The sequence below is a fragment of the Pristis pectinata genome, chromosome 11 (genome assembly GCF_009764475.1).
Source record: "Pristis pectinata isolate sPriPec2 chromosome 11, sPriPec2.1.pri, whole genome shotgun sequence".
Taxonomy (NCBI): domain Eukaryota; kingdom Metazoa; phylum Chordata; class Chondrichthyes; order Rhinopristiformes; family Pristidae; genus Pristis; species Pristis pectinata.
Window position 1 is genome coordinate 63,547,911 of NC_067415.1, and position 16,318 is coordinate 63,564,228.

Genomic DNA, 16,318 nt, shown 5'->3' on the forward strand with positions numbered 1-16,318 from the left:
GAACCGATGTGCAATCTGTGTTCTTAACACCTCGTCCAATTGCTGAAGTATGGTGTCAGGAATGCAAGCTTACCAAATCACTTTAAATTTTATTTTTAACATATTTTAACATGTCCTAATATTGACTTGAATAATTTTTTTCAAATGGCCACTGAAAAATTATTTCATGCATTTTGTGACCAATACAGATTTAACATGCGTATTTTTAAGATATGAAATAGTCATCATTAATCCTTCTTTATTAAGCATCTAGAGAGGTTTACTTTTTGGTAAATATATTAAAGAAGCAATAATAGTCTCTTAAAACCAATAATTATCATATATTTAAACAAGTTAGTGAGACTTCCCAAGGCATCTCAATGATAAATAGGTAAATTGGTTCATTATTGTCACATGTACCAAGGTACAGTGAAAAACTTTGTTTTGTATGCCATCCATACAGATCAGTTGCGGATAAAATGCAGTGCAAGCAGATAGTAAGGTTCAAGGCCATGATGAGGTATATTGTGAGGTCAAGAGGATCTTAATGCACAAGAGGTCTGTTATAATAGTCATGACAGCGGGATAGAAGCTGTCCTTGAGCCTGGTGGTACAAGCTTTCAGGTTTTTTATCTTATGCCCAATGAGAGAGAAGATAAAAAACAGGACATCCAGGGTGGGTAGGGTCTTTGATTATGTTGGCTGCTTTACCAAGCCAGCGAGAAGTGTAGAGAGAGTAGGCTGGTTTCCGTGAGGTGCTGAGATGTGTCCACAACTCTCTGCAGTTTCTTGCATTCTTGAGTAGATCAGTTGCCATACCAAGCCGTAATGCATCTGGATAGGATGCTTTCCATAGTGCATCTATAAAACTTGGTGAGGGTCAACGGAGACATGCTGAATTTCTTCAGCCTCCTGATCATTTATTTAACAATTCTGTGTTGTCTCACCTTTATTAATTCAGATTTCATTTAAATGATGTGACTTGATTTATTAAATAATTTCTAAAAGTTTCTGCACTACAATTGTCAGGTTTGCTCTTACACTTCTTCCTGAAAGTGCTTGCCATTCTCCACCCTGCATTTGCTCAATGTAGAGACTAATCTGGAGCTGGTACAGCAGGGGGGTGAGCGATATATCCATAGGTGCATGACCATTCCAAGAAGAAGCCAAGATGGGAGGAACACAGATAAATTAGCTCAGAAGGTGGCAGTCAATGCGGTTCACTGGAACCCATACCTGACATACAATGACTGCTGCTGGTCTGGTTATGATTTCTCTCCCTCTTGAGGGAGCGAAGAAAAAGTTAAAAAAGGAGTGGGTGGCCAAGATTTTGGAGTAGCAAAGAAGTTAAAAAGTGTGGGAGATACTAACCTGCTCACAGTTTGTTCCTCATTATGATTCCCAGAGTGTGACATCACAGGAGAGTGGGTAGGTGATTGATGGGTATTTTCCTTTTTTCTTAGCCCCACCCCACTTCAAATGCCAACTATGCCTGCCAAGAGGCAGACAGGGGAGGTGTAACATATATCCTACCTCACTGTTCAGCAAGTCACAGACCTTACTGAAATTAATGACTCAGGTGGAAGTCCAGAATGCACTGAGCTGCACATAGCAAGTCGTTCTCAACAGAACCATTTGCTATCCATCAGCATGATTTGGCCTGTTATGAAATAATATTTGCTTCCCCATTGACATTTGGTCAATGTGATCTACTTCATTCCTCACTAACAGATCCAACTTTTTTCACCTTCCTCTTTGAGGCAGGAAAGGTTCTCTTGATCGAACATAATTCAGAAACCCCTCCCCCATCTTGCATTTTGGGATAGTATTGGAGTAAATCAATACTGAAGCTCCCCATCCTTATCACCACTCTATATTCTTGCATGTTTCTGAAATTCCCCCATGGATCTGCTCCCCCATTTTGGTGGCCTGGAGAATATCATCAGTCAAGTAATGGCATCCCACTGCTTCTTAACTCAAACCAGATGATTCAATCTTTGACCTTTCAGGAGCAAAAAGACGTATGGGTAGGTTAATTTGGGTTTAAAATGGGCGGCGCGGACTCGTTGGGCCGGAAGGGCCTGTTACCACGCTGTAAATAAAAAAAAAACCATTTTTCCCCAGAACTTCCTCCATCAGTACTGCTTCCCCATGTACTTCTCATGCACTCTGTCTTTCCTGCCACGTGATCATACCAAACTGACTGCCAGCTTCATTTATATACCCCACCACCCAACCACATTTGTGAATCTCACCATGAGGACCTTGGTCCCAATCCTATTTCACTGCAACTCATTCATCTTGAGTAGGTCTGCCTTGTCCGAGAACTGGTCCCATTTTCCCCAGAAATTTGAAGCCCTTTTTTTTTCATTAGCCTTTTCTAGCCTTCTCCAGCCTTTTCCCTTATTCCATCTTTCACGGGCTAACTTTTTCAAAGTGTTAATTAATATTGCTCTGGATTGTTGCCTTTCAAAGCATTTTTACCATCAAGGTTGGGCTTATTGCCAGGTTTATCCCTCTCTTCTTCTTTGAACACGGGTGAACATTTACCCTTTAACTATATTGAAAGTTTCAATGAGATGTCCTCTCGTTGCTCTTCTAAACTCTAAATAGTACAGTCCCAGGCCACTCAACCTCTCCTTGGGTGAATCTTTCCTGCACTCCCTCAATAAATCTCTTATGTAAGAAGATCAGAACTGTACACAATGCTTCAGGTGTTGTCTCATCAAGGTTCCATACATTTGCAATAAGACTTCCTTATTTCTAGAATCAAAACCTCTCTTTATAAAGACTAACATATCATTTTCCCTCCTATTAACCCACTCATCTGTACATTGACTTGTGGGTAAGCACACTTAGATCCTTTTGAACAACAACATTACCTAATCATTTAACAAATATTTCTCCAAAGTAGGTGACCACACATTTTATCAATTTATGTTGCACCTGCCATGTTCTCACCCTCTCCCGAGTCATACAACATGGAGAAGGGCCCTGCGGCCCAACTGGTCCTTGTCGACCAAGATTCCCATCTAAAGTAGTCCCATTTGACCCCATTTGGCCATTAACCCTGTAAACCTTTCCTATACATGTACCCATTCAAGTACCTTTTAAATGTTGTCAATGTACCTGCCGCAACCACTTCCTCTGACAGCTCATTCCAATATACTGACCATTCTCTGTGTGAAAAAGTTGCCGCTCAGGTTCCTATTAAATCTTTCCTCTCTCACCTTAAACCTATGCCCTCTAGTTCTTGATTCCCCAACCCTGGGAAAAGGACTGTGCGCATTGACCCTATCTATTCCCCTCATGATTTCTCTTATGCTCCAATGAAAACAGTTCTGACCTGCTCAATCTCTCTCCGTAACTCAGTCCCTTGAGTGCTGGCAACAGCCTTGTAAATCTCCTCTGCACTCTTTCCAGCTTAATGGCATCTTTTCTATAGCAGGGTGACAAAAACTGAACACAATATTCCAAATGTGGCCTCACCAACATCTTGTACAATTGCAACATAACATCCCAACTTTTATACTCAGTGCCCTAGTTGATGAAGGCCAGCATGCCAAAAGCCTTGTTCACCATCCTGTCTACCTGCGATGCCACTTTCAGGGAACCATGTACTTATACTCCTAGATTCCTCTGTTTTACAACATTCCCCAGGGCCCCGTGAAAGTTCTATCCTGATTTGACTTCCCAAAATGCAACATCTCACACTTATCCACTTTAAACTCCATTTGTCATTCCTCGGTCCACTTCCCCAGCTGATCAAAATCCCTTTGTAAATCCTGATAACCATCTTCACTGTCAACCACACCACCTATTTTAGTGCTGTCTGCAAACTTACTAACTATGCTTTATACATTCTCATCCAAATCATTGATACAGATGACAAATAGCAATAGGCCTAGCACGGACGCCTGGGTTAGCTTGCTCATATGTGGTAATCAGAGGATTAAAAATAACTTATCCAAGAACAGAAGAATGGACAATGTTTTCAGTCTGAACCAACATTTCAAGGTTGCCACACACAAAGATAATGAATGGTCTATAAAGTTCTATGAGAATATTAAGAAAATATATATAAGAAGATCGATAATGACTTAAATATTAAAGTGCATCTCTATCATTGTTTGATTACAGGATGAAATAGACCAGTATGTTCTCCCTGCAACAGTGTGGGTTCCCCCAATGCTCTGGTTTCCTCCCATTTCCCAAAGAACCACAACAGGGAGCAGCTCACACAACCACAGCAAATGTCTCTCAAGAAGTTTCCAGAACCTCCTGGCCATTGTGCAGGGAAATGCCATCAGCTTCATGAAAAAGCTGGTATTTCTCAGGAAAATACAGCATATTAGCTCTGCTTCTCTGTCCACAGATGGCATCTAACTTGAGTGTTTCCAACGCTTACTGTTATTATTTGAAATTACTGGTTTCTGCTGTAATTTTCTCTTATCTTTAAAATCTGTAGGACTTTGTGATGAAAAATAACATACCACAGCTTGCATACAATAGCAGCCATTCAACAATGATACCCATATCATCTATGCAGTTTATATGACCCTAACTGACACACCTCCTACAGGAAAGGATGAGAAACAACGAGAAGTACTGGGAACTAACCAATGTAACATGTGTGCCCTCCTTTGTGTTGTTGCTTACTAGGACAAATAGCAAAGACAAAGTTACCAACAAAACATCCTTTATTGAAGGCTGTCATGTCCCAACTAACAGCAGGGTACAATACAATATCAAAGGTCATACCACATCATACACTCAGTTTTAAAGATTCACTACACACTCATATACAACTATATAGATGGGGACAAATTAGGTTTTAGTTCTAATCCTTATGAATGAGAGGGTGCCAGACGTTATGGGAATAGCATTTGCTTAGGCTATGGTTGGTGGTACCACTGAATCCATCCCCCTTCCAATTTACAAGTTGCAAATGGTTCACCTCTTAGCTTCTGTTCTCCTCTCAGCACACCAATTCACATGACTGTTTTTTCAGTCAGATTTTCAGGTTCTGGAATCTGCCTAGGTAGTGGAGGAAGAGACAGAAGGAAGTGAAGGTAAAGGAACATTGCTATTTGATTTCACAGACTGGGCAAAGGTGCACAGGAGAAAAGATAGCTCAGCTACCTGCTCACTCAAAGGCATGGTCACACTCTAAAGGTGAGAAGTGGTAAAATTCTATCTAAACCCCAGTCAGTAAATGTGATTGATTAGCTTGGCTTATATATGATACTGGAGAAATTCTGTGTGGAAGCTACTGGGCAAGCACACTAAAGGCAATGCATAACAGGAATCATGTTAGTGATTTTTCTACTGTCTACACAAGTTCTACAGGTTCAAACCTTGATCACTTCACAAGCCTTCACTGGATCCAGTCCTGTGCATCCTTACCTGTCCAAGGTTCTTGCCAATGTCCCAGATGAAACAGTGACACCTTCAATCAAGTTGGATATTCCTGCCTTTGCTGATTTGAAGGTATGTACATCAATCTTCAGATAGACGGCCTTGACCTTCCTGATCCCTGCCCTGGGTGCTTGTTTCCAATGGCACAGTCTTCCACTTATTGCCATAGGCATATGGTGACTCACTTTAACACTGAGACAAGAGAAAATTTATGCTAAAGTGGCACGACTTGTTGAAGAGCTTCTGCCATGCTTCATGGAAAATTTTAGTGCTATCGCTTGTTTCATGTGCCATCAAAGGCCAGGATTTGTGAACTTCCTACACACGATGCATTGCACATTGCATAATGTCACTCCCCTCCAGCCTTATATGAAAGTTGATGCAGGTCTCCTGCTTATTGATGTTTTAATAGACATTCTCACATTTAGAAGAATGTCCATCTCACCCCAGCAGTATTTCTAATGACACTGCAGAAATACTGAAAGAAGGCAGAGCTCTCATTGTTTTAATGATGACTGGATTCAACCCATTTGCCTGCTTTAATTTTTCTCTGCTTCTCAGATTTACAATAGGTTTTATAGGTTAACTCTAAAAGCTTAGATTGAATCCTGTGGTCTAATGTGGTTTCACTTTTCTTCGCAGCCATTTAGTACGAGAAAAGCTTAATAATTTAGATTGAGAATGGTTGATAGTATTCTTGGAGAAAAGCTATTAGGTACTTGTGAGTCTGTAATTGATCCATCATTTAACATTGCCCATGTTGCATGTTCTGACAACTGAGACATTAATCACAAAAGGCACTGTCCTATTTAATGAAATTCTTCTGTCCATTATTTTAATAAAAGTGTTGTAACACCATGATTTCAGGCAAATGAGTACAGAGTGTATAATTTACAGCCATGTCATATTACTACAAGGTCTATTTCTTAAATCCTTATATCCTGTATTATTTTCTAATAGAAGATCATTTTTTCTCTGTTTTGTCCAATTTACCTTCACAAATTTATAAAACATCCTTATGGAGTGTGCTTTATAAATAATTATATTTATAAAATAATTAAGGAAAGCCCTTAATTATAAATAACTAAGGGTTTTCCTTAATTTTATTTGTCAATATTTTCATCCATCCTCTTTGCCTTCCTAATTTTTTCTTTAACTTTGCTCCTACAATAGCCTTGCAGGTTATAGGTGTTCAAAGTATGCATTCAGATATCTCTTAAATGTGATGAGGGCTTTTGCCTCCACCAGACCCTTACCACTCTTTGGCTGAAAATAATAGAGTAATTATTTCATGAATTAACTTAGATGAACTCTCCAGTTATCAACAATCCTGATCACTTGAACTGGGCTCCTCATAATTTTATATGTCTCAACTAATATGCCTCTAATATCCACCATTCCAAGGAAAATGATCTCAACCTAGCCAGTTTCCTTCATATCCAGCTCTCATATCCCTCATTCTTCAGCTCTGGTAACATCCTCAGAAATCTCTCCTAAACCTCCCTAATGATGTCACTTCCATCCTGTAGCAACCAAAATTGTATGCAGTACTCAAGCTGTGGTCTAACTTGTTTTTTATCCTGTTCTAATGTGACCTCCCTCTTCTTAAATTCTATGCCTTAGCCATAAATGCACGTATTCTGAAAGTCGTTTCCAAAATTAGCTTGGCAAGAGTAGACAAAGGATGATGGTGTAAGTTTGTTTTTGTCATTGGAAGTCTGTGACCAGTGGTGTACTATCGGGATCAGTGCTGGGGCCCTTACTGTTTGTTCCATACATTGATGGTTTGACTATGAACGTAGGAGGTATGATTAGTTAGTTTGCAGATCATACCCAAATTGGTGACATTGTTATAGTGAGGAGAATAGTGGTAGGTTACAGGATGATATTGACCTCTTTTTATTTCAGATTTCCAGCACCTGCAGGTTTTTCTTTGATGTTCAGGATTCTGAATGTCCAATCAGCATCCAATGCAAGAGATATGAAACCCATAAATAATGTAATAATAATGTGTGGAAAATTGTCATCTTCATTCTGCACTTCATTCTCAGTTGTTTGAGGTAGAAGGTCAAAATACTTCCTAATTACTAGGCCTCAGAAATGAGCACCAGAAATGAGAAGAAAGGGTTTACCAGAGAGCTGGAAGAGTAACCAATGGGAAATGTGGAAGAGTGAACTGAAAACAGAAAATACAAAAAAATTTAGAGGATGAGACTACATTGTAGAGGGAGAGAAGTAACATTTTAATTTGATGACGTTTTGTCAGTTCCACTGAAATTAAATGTGAGGGAGGGCATGAAATAGCAAAATTGAAATAATGAAAGTCTAGGGGGACATGTTATTCAGCAAGAGTTATCCATGGATCAGAGAGCCGGAATATCTTTATGTCTATCAGCTCATGATTACATGGGAGTGGATCATCCAACCTGCTGAGCAGCAGTTACTACTGTAACTGCCTGCATTTACCTCTTTTTCAGGTTTGGAGGTAGCTGGGCTGGTATTATCACCCACCTCATGCTGAGATAGGGACCAGGGCTGCTGGGAACAAGAGATCGTGTGGTATTAGTGTTGCATGGATGATCTCCACAGGCTCTTGCAAGACCTTTTTGGGCAGCTGGATTGCTTAGTGGCCATTATTCTCTGGCTGTGAAACCCTGGAAAGGAAGGGGTCCTTGTCTCAGTCTGGGGCTCAAAACTGGGGGGACTATGGAGGAGTGGGTAGGCGAAGGGCTTGGGGGCAGATGGGTCATGGGTTTGAGAGGTACTTGTGGGGATATGTGATGGTGGATGGTAGAGAATTATATACTATGCTGAGGTATAATAATTTACATGGTAGGAAACCTAACAATAAATATCACATATTGAAAAATTAGAACCATAGAACACTACAGCACAGAAAAACAGGCCATTCGGCCCTTCTAGTCTGTGCCGAAATGTTATTCCGCTAGTCCTGTTTACCTGCACCTGGTCCATAACCCTCCAGACCTCTCCCGTCCATGTATCTATCCAATTTATTCTTAAAACTCAAGAGTGAGCCCACATTTACTACATCAGATGGCAGCCCGTTCCAGACTCCCACCACTCTTTGAGTGAAGAAGTTCCCACTAATGTTCCCCCTAAACCTTTCCCCTTTCACCCGAAAAGCCTTTTCCTCTCATACTTATCTCTCCTAATCTAGGTGGAAAGAGCCTACTCGCATTAACACTCATAATTTTGTAAACCTCTATCAAATCTCCCCTCATTCTTCTGTGCTCCAAGGAATAAAGTCCTAACCTGTTCAATCTTTCTCTGTAACTCAACTCCTGAAGACCCGGCAACATTCTAGTAAATCTCCTCTGCACTCTTTCAACCTTACAAATATCCTTACTATAGTTAGGTGACCAGCACTGCACACAATATTCCAAATTTGGCCTCACCAATGTCTTATACAACCTCACCATAACATCCCAACTCCTATACTCAGTACTTTGATTTATGAACGCCAGGATGTCAAAAGCCTTCTTTACAACCCTGTCTACCTGTGACGCCTCTTTCAGGGAATTATGTATCTGAACTCCCAGATCTCTTAGTTCCTCTGCACTCCTTGGTGCCCTACCATTTACTGTGTATGTCCTACCTTGATTTGTCCTTCCAAAATGCAACACCTTACACTTGTCTGCATTAAATTCCATCTGCCATTTTCTGGCCCATTCTTCCAGTTGATTCAGATCCCTCTGCAAGCTTTGAAAGCCTTCCTCGCTGTCCACAATGCCTCCAATCTTAGTGTCATCAGCAAACTTGCTGATCCAATTTATCACATTATCATCTAGATCATTGATATAGACAACAACAATGGCCCCAGCACAGATCCCTGAGGCACACCACTAGTCACAGGCCTCCAGTCTGAGAAACAATCATCCACTACCACTCTGTCTTCTCCCACACAGCCAATTTCAAATCCAGTTTATTGGTATTGGTATTGGTTTATTATTGTCACTTGTACTGAGGTACAGTGAAAAGCTTGTCTTACAAACTGATCGTACAGGTGAAAAACTTGTCTTACAAACTGATCGTACAGGTCAATTCATTACACAGTGCAGTTACATTGAGTTAGTACAAAGTGCATTGATGTAGTACAGGTAAAAACAGTAACAGTACAGAGTAAAGTGTCACAGCTACAGAGAAAGTACAATGCAATAAGGTGCAAGGTCACAACAAGGTAGATTGTGAGGTCATAGTCCATCTCATTGTATAAAGGAACCGTTCAATAGTCTTATCACAGTGGGGTAGAAGCTGTCCTTAAGTCTTGAGGTACGTGCCCTCAGGCACCTGTATCTTCGATCTGATGGAAGAGGAGAAAAGAGAGAAAGTCCCGGGTGGGTGGGGTCTTTGATTATGCTGGCTCCTTCACCAAGACAACGAGAGGTAAAGACAGGGCCCAAGGGGGGAAGGCTGGTGTCCGTGATGCATTGGGCTGTGTCCACAACTCTCTGCAGTTTGCATTCCTGGGCAGAGCAGTTGCTGTACCAAGCCGTGATACATCCAGATAGGGTGCTTTCTATGGTGCATCGGTAAAAGTTGGTGAGAGTCAAAGGGGACAAACCAAATTTCTTTAGCCTCCTGAGGAAGTAGAGGCGCTGCTGAGCTTTCTTGGCCGTGGCTTCTACGTGATTTGACCAGGACAGGCTGTTGGTGATGTTCACTCCCAGGAACTTGAAGCTCTCAACCCTCTCGACCTCAGCACCATTGATGTAGACAGGTGCATGTACACCGCCCCCTTTCCTGAAGTCAATGACCAGCCCTTTTGTTTTATTGACATTGAGGGAAAGGTTGTTGTCATGACACCATTTCACTAAGCTATCTCCTTCCTGTACTCGGACTCATCGCTGTTTGAGATACGGCCTACAACAGTGGTATCATCTGCAAACTTGTAGATGGAGTTAGAGCAGAATCTGGCCACACAGTCATGAGTGTATAGGGAATAGAGTAGAGGGCTGAGGATGCAGCCTTGTGGGGCACCAGTGTTGAGAATAATCGTGCTGGAGGTATTGCTGCCTATCCTCACTGATTGCGGTCTGTTTGTTAGAAAGTCAAGGATCCAGTTACAGAGGGAGGTGTTGAGTCCTAGGTCTTGGAGTTTGGTGACAAGCTTGCTTGGAATTATTGTATTGAAGGCAGAAAGATTTACAACCTTTCCATGGATACTGAGTGTCTGAACCCTCTGAACTAACCTCCCCAGTGGGACCTTGTCAAAGGCCTTACTAAAGTCCATGCAGACAACATCCACAACCTTTCCTTCATCTACTTTCTTGGTAACCTCCTCAAAAAACTGTACAAGATTCATTAAACACGATCTACCACGTCCAAAGCCATGCTGACTATCCTTAATCAGCCCTTGGTTGTCCAAATACTTGTACATCCGATCTCTCAGAACGCCTTCCAATAATTTACCTACTACTGATGTCAGGCTCACCGGCCTGTAATTACCTGGTTTACTTTTAGATCCTTTTTTAAACAACGGAACAACATGAGCTACCCTCCAGTCCTCTGGCACTGTACCCATGGCTAAGGACATTTTAAATATATCTGCCAGGGCCCCTACAATTTCTACACTAGTCTCTCTCAATGTCTGAGGAAATATCCTATCAGGCCCAGGGGATTTATCTACCTTTATTCGCTGTAAGGCAGCAAGCACCTCCTCCTCTTTAATCTCTATATGTTCCATGACACCATTGCTTGTTTCTCTTCGTTCCATATCCACTACGCCAGTTTCCTGAGTAAATACTGATGCAAAAAAACTGTTTAAGTTCTCCCCCATCTCCTGAGGCTCCACACATAGACAACCACTCTGATCTTCTAGGGGACCAATTTTGTCCCTTACGATCTTTTTACTCTTAATATACTTGTAGAAACCCTTCGGGTTTACCTTCACATTATCTGCCAAAGCAACCTCATGTCTTCTTTTTGCCTTCCTGATTTCCTTTTTTGGTAGTTTCTTACTTTTTCCATACTCTTCAAGTACCTCATTTGTTCCTAGTTGCCTATACCTGCTATACACCTCTCTTTTTCTTAACCAGATCGCCAATATCCCTTGAAAACCAAGATTCCCTATGCTTGTTAACTTTGCCTTTAATCCTGGCAGGAACATGCACACTCTGCACTCTCAAAATTTTGCCTTTGAAGGCCTTCCACTTACTGAACACATCCTTGCCAGAAAACAACTTATCCCAATCCACTCTCCCGAGATCCTTTCTCATTTCCACAAAATTGGCCTTTCTCCAATTTAGAACCTCAACTCGAGGACCAGACCTATCCTTATTCATAATTAACTTGAAACTAATGACATTATGGTCACTGGACCCAAAATGCTCAACTACACATACTTGTGTCACCTGACCTGTCTGTTTCCCTAATAGGAGATCAAGTATTGCATTCTCTCTCATTGGTACCTCTATATTTAGAAAACTTTCCTGAACACATTTGACAAATTCCAAGCCATCCAGCCCTTTCACAGTGTGGAAGTCCCAGTCAATTTGTGGAAAGTTAAAATCCCCTACTATCACAACTTTCTGTTTCTTACATCGGTCTGCTATCTCACTACAGATTTGTTCCTCCAATCTTCTCTGACTATTGGGCGGTCTATAATACAACCTTATTAGTGTACCTTTCCTGTTCCTCAGCTCCACCCATATGGCCTCTGTAGACGAGCCCTCCGGGCTATCCTGTCTACGCACAGCTGTGATATTTTCCCTGACTAGTAATGCTACTCCTCCCCCTTTCATCCCTCCCCCCATCACGTCTGAAACAACGGAACCCCGGAACATTAAGCTGCCAGTCCTGCCCCTCCTGCATCCAAGTCTCACTAGTAACAATAATGTTGTAATCCTATATGCCAATCCATGCCCTAAGCTCATCTGCCTTACCTACAATATTTCTTGCATTGAAATAAATGCACCTGAGAACATTTCTATCACATACAAACCTTTGATTTCTGTCTATACCTGCAGTCCTCGCATGACCTTTTTCCTCCTCCACCTCACTATCTGCTCTAACACTCTGGTTCCCCTCCCCCTGCAAATCTAGTTTAAACCCACCGGAGCAGCAGTAGCAAACCTACCCGCAAGTATGTTAGTCCCCCTCCAGTTCAGGTGCAAACCATCCCGTTGGAACAGGTCCCACCTTCCCTGGAACAAAGCCCAATTGTCTAGAAACATGAAGCCCTCCCTCCTGCACCATTTCCTTAGCCACATATTTAGCTGCATGATCCTCCTATTTCTAGCCTCACTAGCTCGTGGCACAGGTAGCAATCCTGAGATTGCAACCTTGGAGGTCCTGTCCTTCAACTTTGCACCTAATTCTCTAACCTCTCTTTGCAGGACCTCCCCTTCCTTCCTATCCACGTCATTGGTCCCTACGTGGACCACAACATCTGGCTGCTCACCCTCCCTCATGAGAATATCGAGAACTCGATCTGAGATATCGTGGATCCTGGCACCAGGGAGGCAACAGACCATCCGGGATTCTCGATCTCTCCCACAGAAGCTTATGCTTCCTTCTGCTTTCTTGTGACTTTCATCACCCAATCATTTTTCAAGACAGTATTTTCATGCTGGCTATAAACTAATCAAAAAACAAAGAGCAATTAGTTTTCAAAGGACCTTGATTTATGTATAAAAACAAGTCTTCAAAGGGAGAAGATGGGTCAGCAGAAAATGTTTTAGTCTCTGGTCCACGTATTGGATTCACCATTTACACTCACGACATATTAAATGCGGATGGGTTGATTGAGTGTGTCCACTCAGGGGAGCCAACATGAAAAGCGCAGGAAAAAAACCAAGTGTTTTGTGGTCACTTCATAACATGCCTGTTATTCCAGGAGCTATACACCTTATAAGAGGGGAAGTGCTTACTTACTGTGTGGCAGAGACAGAGAGTGAGAAGGGAATCATAGACAGAACTTCAGAGGAGCAAGTGGTTCAGAGAGTGAATCAAGGTAGGTGTTAGGACAACTGTTCAAAGGGGTGTGTGGGGTCAGCCAAATCACTGGCCAGGCAGATGATGGTGGGTTAGAGTTAGAAGGACTTTGGCTGTGTGAGACGCCAGGAGTGAACAGGGTCTCTGGCTCAGTCTGGGACTTAGAAGAGTATGGAAGTAGCTACAGCTTGAGAAAACTGTTTATCTAAAAGCTGCTGATGGATGTGAAAGATATTTTTGAAACGAAAAAGTCCACTTGCTTGTTCAATCAGTAAATGGCTACGATTCTCTGATTACTGATGCAGTTTTATGCAGCGAATGATCCTATGTCTCTGAATCGAGCAATGACAGGATGAGTACTACGCTTTGCCCATTCTTCTCCATCACCATTGCCAGCACTGCCCTTAGTTCACCTAACTCTCACACATAGAAACATAGTGCAACAAACAACCTTACCATTACAAATGCTGACACGATCAAATGTAGATTTATTGAGCAAAACAATGCATTTTCTCTTTGCTTTCTATCATCACTGAGTTGGCAATATTTTTATTTGTAGGATTGATTTTGTCATAATACTCACTTGGGATTTTAAATCTGCAGAGGCGCTGGTGTACACAGAAATATATCTTTGCCATGTTCTAGATATAAAAAAACACAGGACCATGAATTCCCATAAAAGACTGAATAGATTAATGTGATGAACAAGATCCACAATTGAAAACTTTGCTCTAACAAAACTATATTATGATCTCAATAAGAAGGATTTGATTACACATGAAGAATTAAGGCATCATCAGACAAGTAATTGGGTCTTTTACATTTATGTAGTTTATTACAAATCTTGTTCTGTTCAGAACTGCACAATGGTGGCACTTACAGTGAGGTCAGTTGTATTCCCATATTCCTTAACAGCTCTTAAGTGAAATTCAGGTGTTCAAATTGAAAAACTAATTTTTTTTGAGGGGTAAGGGATGCCCTTATTGATGGCATCATTGTGGGTGTAATGGCATGTGACCACTCTCCTGTGCCAACTAAACCAACGTGCCAGTGATCTAAATGATCTAGATGATAATGTGGTAAATTGGATCAGCAAGTTTGCTGATGACACTAAGATTGGAGGTGTTGTGGGCAGCGAGGAAGATTTTCAAAGCTTGCAGAGGGATCTGGACCAACTGGAAAAATGGGCCAGAAAATGGCAGATGGAATTTAATGCAGACAAGTGTGAGGTGTTGCATTTTGGAAGGACAAATCAAGGTAGGACATACACAGTAAATGGTAGGGCTCTGAGGAGTGTGGAGGAACAAAGGGATCTGGGAGCTCAGATACATAATTCCCTGAAAGTGACGTCACAGGTAGACAGGGTTGTAAAGAAGGTTTTTGTCATCCTGGCATTCATAAATCAAAGTATTGAGTATAGGAGTTGGGATGTTATGGTGAGGTTGTGTAAGACATTGGTGAGGCCAAATTTGGAGTATTGTGTGCAGTTCTGGTCACCTAATTGTAGGAAGGATATCAGTAAGATTGAAAGAGTGTAGAGAAAGATTTACTAGAACGTTGCCAGGTCTTCAGGAGTTGAGTTACAGGGAAAGATTGAACAGGTTAGGACTTTATTCCTTGGAGCGCAGAACAATGAGGGGAGATTTGATAGAGGTTTACAAAATTATGAGGGGTATAGACAGAGTAATTGCGAGTAGGCTCTTTCCACCTAGATTAGGAGAGATAATTACAAGAGGACGTGGCTTTAGGGTGAAAGGGGAAAGGTTTAGGGGGAACATTAGAGGGAACTTCTTCACTCAGAGAGTGGTGGGAGTGTGGAACGAGCTTCCATCTGACGTGGTAAATGTGGGCTCACTCTTATGTTTTAAGAATAAATTGGATGGATACATGGATGGGAGAGGTCTGGAGAGTTATGGACTGGGTGCAGGTCAATGGGACTAGCGGAATGAAGTTTTGGCACAGACTAGAAGGGCCGAATGGCCTGTTTTCTGTGCTGTAGTGTTCTATGGTTCTATGGCACAGGAATCACCAGAGTGTCAATGAGACTTTGTCAAATAGTATACACCGTGGCTGTAACTACCAGAAAAGAACTGGCGAGTAGTGGATCCAGGGGTGGATGAAAGGTAGTGCTAAACTTTAACCTTCTACACAATGTGTTATGATTTTTTCGGCCAACATCTTTGGCTTAGTTGGAACTATCAAAGCTGTCAAAGTTCTTGTTTTCTGAGAGCCATCCATTAGTCTAGTGTAACTGCTAAAATATGTCAGCCACTGCAGACTGAATTGTGAGATGCCACTAACTACAATAGTTTTCTGCCTGTGGTCACAAACAAATTGTATACTCAGGAAATGATAGACCTTTCTGTTGCAGAACAGGTAGTGCTCCCTCATGGAGCTCATATTGCTACAAGGGTAGAGGTTTCTCTCCCAGAGCTCTCCCTGCTTTCTGGGCAAATTCATTACTTTGGTGGCCACTTCCCTTGAAATCTTACCTATTAGCTGTATTGTTTATCCATCAGGAGGACATGGATATGGTGCACCCAGAAGCGCAAGACCCCTGGTCATGGCACGCACTAAATCCAGCCTCTCACACAACCTTGACCCACTGAAATTTGCCTACCACTGAAGCAGGTCTACAGTGGACGCCATCTCCCTGGCCCTACACTCATCTCTGGAAAGTAAAGAAATCTACGTTAGACTATTGTTTATTGATTACAGCTCCGCCTTCAATACTATAATTCCAAGCAAACTCATCACCAAGCTCCATGACCTGGGACTCAACACCTCCCTTTGCAACTGGAGCCTTGACCTCCTGATCAACAGACCACAACCAGGATAGGCAGCAACACCTCCACCACAATTATTCTCAACACTGGTGCCCCGCAAGGCTGCATCCTCAGCCCCCTACTCTACTCCCTATACACTCATGACTCCATGGCCAGATTCTGCTCTAACTCCATCTACAAGT